Genomic DNA, 6000 nt, shown 5'->3' with positions numbered 1-6000 from the left:
TTTTATCAGTGGGTTATAATCCATTACTATCATTGTTTCCTTTGATGCTCAAGTTGTCCTAGATTTGGCTACTCCCTCAAGCTGGCTACTGTGTTCTCATTCTTTGAGCACTTCCTTACTTTCTGGTACAAGATGTTCCAGGCTCATCTGTACTTTCAATCAGCCATTTTTTTCTGAGGAGCCCTGGCTCTCTTTAGTGGAAAATAGTATTTAGCAGCCAAATATGGGCACTAGGTGTAGATATTCCTATTGGTGTGTTGCTGCTTCCTGGCCCTCTCAGAGTTTGACTTATACACTTTTACTCAAATGCTTACACACATATTCACACATTCTATCTATCTATCTATCTATCTATCTATCTATCTATCTATTCTAATATATCCCATCTAATATCAGAGAGTTCATACTAGTTTTCTCTTCTTTTGGATTTGCAACAATTTATGCCAATGAGAAATTTAGTTTCCACTATTCTTTATATGTTTAACCATTTTATCAATACTCCTGTATGTAACTGTGCTGGGAGGTTTCTTTACCTTTTTAAATAATAACTACCATTCATTGGCTGCTTATCACGTATCAAGCACTGTTCTATTTGCTTTACATCAAAAATTTTGTTTCATTCTCAGTATACCCTGTGAGACAAGCATAATTATATCCATTTTAGAGAGAAAATTGAGGCATAGAGAGGGTAATTTTCTCAAGATAAGGTAGCTGGGGGAGGAGCATTTAACAGAGAAAACAGTAAATGCAAATGACCTGAGGTAAGAGTCTATCTACCATGTTGAAGAAGGAGCAATGAGGCTTGTGGACTGGGACTGAGGGAAGGAGAGAAAGGTAATAGATGATGAGGTCAGAGAGGGACTTATAAGCCAGACTGTGTAGAGGCTTGTGGGCCATGATTTTACCTTATCTTCAGAACAAGAGGGGGAGACACTGGAGAGTTATAAGAAGAGTGACATAATATGATGTACATTTTAAGAGAGTCACTGTGCCAGGCCAGCATGCCCTGACCTGGAATCAAACCAGTGACCTCTTTGTTCATGAGTCAATGCTCAACCACTAATCTACACCAGCCAGGCAATTTTGTGTTTTTTTTAAACAAGGATCCACAAATTATATAAGCTTCAGGCCCTACATATAGAGTATGGCCCTACTCACACTCTATATTCAACCAGCAAGTCCAGATGGCTATACTGTCACAATATATCCATAATTCAACCCCTTCCTCCCACCTCAACTGCTACTACTCTGGCCCTAGCCATTCTCTTTTGGATTACTGCAATAGTTCCTGACTAGTCTCCCTACCTCTTCCCCATCATATTCCCTTCTATAGTCTATTCCAAACATAGAAACAGAGGGATCTTTTCATAAAATAAATTATATTAGCCCTGGCCGGTTTGGCTCAATGGATAGAGCGTCGGCCTGCAGACTCAAGGGTCCCTCCTGGTTTGATTCTGGTCAAGGGCATGTACCTTGGTTGCGGGCACATCCCCAGTAGGAGGTGTGCAGGAGGCAGCTGATCAATGTTTCTCTCTCATCGATGTTTCTAACTCTCTGTCCCTTTCCCTTCCTCTCTGTAAGAAATCAATAAAATATATTTTTAAAAATAAATTATATTATGTAACTAAGCTGCTCAAAACTTTCCAATAGCTTCATGTCTCACTCAAAGAAAAAAAAAAAGCTCTGACACCATCCCCTACCATTCCACGCCAGCCATACCATCCTCCTTGCTATTCTTCAAACACGCCTCACAAGATTCCCCTTCACAGATTTGCACTGGCTTCTGCCTCCCCCTAGAAAGTTCTTCCTTCAGATATCCACGTGGCTTTTTATCTCACCTCCTTCATGTCTTTGCTTAAATATCACGGTTTCAATGGGCCTTACCTTGGCCTCCCCATCAAAACTTTCACCCACTCACTGACCCATCCTCCTCTGCACCCTCGATCCCATTTACCTTGCTCCCTACTTTTTCTCTTTCCCATAGTACATATCACTTTCTAAAACACTAAGCAGCTTATTTATTAATTATATTTATTATTTTTCACTTCTCTCCTCCTTCTAGAATGCTCACAAGCACAGGAATCTTTATTTTACTGACCTCTGTATCCTCAATACTTAGAATAGTGCCTGGCACCTAGTAGGCACTTAGTATTTATTGAATGAATGAATGAATGAATGAATCAAGAGTGGCCCTAGTAGGGGGAAGAGAATATACAAAGACCCATAAATGAAAGAGTATATGCCTTATTCAAGCAACACAAAGACTCGAGGACAAAGATGAAAAAGGAGAGTGGCCCAAACTGAGGCTGGCAAGGCCAGCAGGAACCAGAAGATGAAGAGCTCAGTAGACCAGAGTAATGATACTGAACTTCAGAGCAAGGAAAATCCATTGAGGAGTCATAACCATGAGAGTGGTGTGATAATAGTTGGGAGAGATCATTAACAGTTATATAGGAAATGGGCTGGTGGGGGTAGGGTGGGGGAAGATGGGAGAGACAAGAAGAAAGAGACCAGTTAATAAGCTATTGGACTAGTCCAGCCAGTGTGGCTCAGTTGTTGATCTTCAACCCATGAATCAGGAGGTCACGGTTCAATTCTTGGTAAGGGCACATGCCTGGGTTGTGGGCTTAATCCCAGTAGGGGGTGTGCAGGAGGCAGCCCATTGATGATTCTCTCTCATCATTGATGTTGCTCTCTATCCCTCTCCCTTCCTCTCTGAAATCAATAAAAACATATTTTTAAAATTTTTAAAAAGAAGCTATTGAACTATAGTTGATAACATTATCTATATATATAAAAGGCTAATACGCTAAGTGTCCATGCTAAGTGTCCATCTGGGTAATAACGTCACATAACAACACCCGGCTTCCTCTCCCTAGTGACAACTAGTCTCCTTGCAATTTCTTCAGCCCAGGAACATGACTTGCTTTATAGCCAGGTGGAAACATTTCACACTTTAACCAAATGTCTGTGAAGCATTTTCCCATGCCCCATCTCATTTGATCCTCACAGAAGTCCTGGAGTAGGTAGATAGGAGACTCAGTGGAATCCTATTTTCTTTTCATTAGCCAGAAAACGGAGATTTAGAAACCTTAGAAACTTGACCCAACTGAAAAGAAGTAAGAAATGGTGGACCTTGAAAATTACTTCAGGTTTTCTCACTGTGCAGAATATAATCAAACACTGCTGCAATTAAATATTTTACCCTTTGTTCTCCCTGCATGATCTACAATAATAATCTGCTTCATCTTGATATTTACTGCTGTACTGCTGACAATTATCTGAAAGAGAAGTTGGGGCGCTTCACTGGGCTGGAAAAAGTTTAGCCAAATCAGAAAGCAGGTCTAATTAAGCAAGTTTGTTCTATATCTATAAAAGGCTAAGTTGACACGCACATGCGTGATACATATAAAGCTCTCGCTGGCGCCAATCGCACACATGTGTTTCAATCTGTCATTGTCAATCGTGAATTTGATTGACACTTTTATTATAGAGAAAGGACGAATAGCAATATTAAAATATTTATTCTAATTAATTTCCTTTCAATGTGCACGAATTCCTGCACCAGGCCACTAGTATTTTATAACTGAAACTTGCTAAAAGAGTATAATTTAAATGTTCTCACAAAAAAAGGTTAATATGTGAGATAATAGATATATTAACCTGGGGAATCCTTTCATAATGTATATCAAATCATCATGTTGTAAAGTGTTAATAGTTTACAAGCTTACTCATTATACCTCAATAAAGCTGGGGGTAATTATCATACAGTAAAATGTGTTTTTAAAAGAGGTTCTTGGGGTAGTCCAGACAAGAGGTGATAGTGTCTCAAGCTAATTTGGGTGGTGGCAATGGACATGTAATAAAGTGGAAAAATAATAAAAATATATAGAAAGTAGAATCAGCTCTAATGATGAACCAAAAGAAGAGGGTCTTTAATGAGAAGTGTGTGGTCATTTGGTTGACTGCTACAAAAGGTCAAGCGAACAAGGACTAAAAAATATCTATTGGAATTTAGTGACAGGGAAGTAATTAGCGATCTTGTCAAGAGCATCCCCAAGAAATGGAGATGGTGAAAGTCAGCCTGAGTACATTGACAAGTGAGTGCAATCTGAGGAAGTGGAGGCCACTTTACATATCTACCATGCATCAAACACTTATAGGCTCTCAATATATGCCACTTTCCTCCCTCCCTTCCCTGTGATAATGACAGTGCATAATTGCAATGGTATTGCTAATTAAACTCTCGGTAAAGAAAATACGTGAAATTAAAATAATACCCTAAGTAGTTAAATATTTACTATTCCTTTGATATCAGATTAAATAAAACATTAAATTCAAAAATTGGTGAGGAAAGCAGCTGGTATTGAATATTCAAGCTCCCAGAGGAACACATTAATGAATCATTTTTAAAGCTGGACAGCTTCACACTTATTCTGTTTAAAGAATAGGAACACAATCATTTCTCAATTATCACTTTATAAAATGAATCTACTAGGTGTACCGGTTAATAATGCGGATGTTTTTCAATAGATGGAGTTACACATATGTTGATATATATGCGATCTGATATGTATGCTATTTTGTTGTATTGACAACAAGCTTAAAAACTTCATATGTCAAATTTTCTGAAGGTGTTAACATCATAGATATTTTTATGCTTAAAAATGTTGAATTTTGTGCCAAAAAAAGAGCATTTATGGGAAGTTTTAATTCATTATTTTATTTTGAAGAAAAGTGCTGCTGAAAGTTGTATACTTCAGGAAGCTTATGGTGAACATGCTCCATCTGAAGATACTTGTGAACGCTCGTTTAAACGCTTTAAAAGTGATGATTTAGATGTGAACGATAAAGAACGTCCAGGTCAACCGAAAAAGTTTGAAGACCAACAATTACAAGCATTATTGGATGAAGATGCGTGTCAAACTCAAAAACAACTTTCAGAAAGATTAAACGTTGCTCAGCAAACAATTTCCGATCCTTTACAAGCAATGGGAAAGATTGTAAAGGAAGGAAAATGGGTGCCACATCAACTGAACGAAAGACAAATGGAAAACCAAAAAGTCATCAGTAAAATGTTGCTTCAACGTCACAAAAGAAAGTCTTTTTTGCATCGAATTGTGACTGGTGATGAAAAGTGGATTTATTCTGAGAATCACAAAATCATGGGTTGATACAGGTCAACCATCAACATCGACTGCAAGGCCAAATCACTTTGGAAAGAAGACAATGCTCTGAGTTTGGTGGCATCAGGAAGGTGTGGTGTATTATGAGCTTCTAAAACCAGGTGAAACTGTTAATACTGATTGCTACTGACAACAAATAATCAATTTGAACCACACTTTGATCGTAAAATGATCAAAGTAATTTTTCTTCATGATAACGCACCATCACACACTTCAAAACCAGTTAAAAACACATTAAAAAATCTTGCCTGGGAATTATTAACCCATCTTCTGTATTCACCAGACCTTGCTCATTCAGATTACCACTTGTTCCAATCGATGGCACATGCACTTTCTGAGCAACACTTCAAAACATACAAAGAAGTGGAAAATTGGGTCTCTGAATGGTTTGCCTCAAAACAAGAAAAGTTCTATTGGGACGGTATCCACAAATTACCTGAAAGATGGGGGAAATGTGTAGTTAGCGATGGACATTACTTTGAACAAAGCACTTTCGATGTTTCTCTTGAAATTATCATCTTTTCTTTGGATTACAAAATCCACATTATTAACTAGTCAATAATTAGTCTGCATTTTTAACTGGTTGATAATTAATCCGCATTATTAACTGGTTAATGTTTAATCTACATTATTAACCAGTTAATAGTTAATCAGCAGATGACTGGATTAGAAAACTGTGGTACATTTACAGAATGGAATACTACGCTGAAGTAATAAAGAAGGAACTCTTACTATCTGGAACAGCATGGATGGAACTGGAGAGCATTATGCTAAGTGAAATAAGCCAGTCAGAGAAAGGTAAATAAATATCACA

This window comes from Myotis lucifugus, unplaced genomic scaffold (genome assembly GCF_000147115.1).
Source record: "Myotis lucifugus unplaced genomic scaffold, Myoluc2.0 scaffold_2, whole genome shotgun sequence".
Lineage (NCBI taxonomy): Eukaryota > Metazoa > Chordata > Mammalia > Chiroptera > Vespertilionidae > Myotis > Myotis lucifugus.
Note: the sequence above shows the minus strand (reverse complement) of the source record.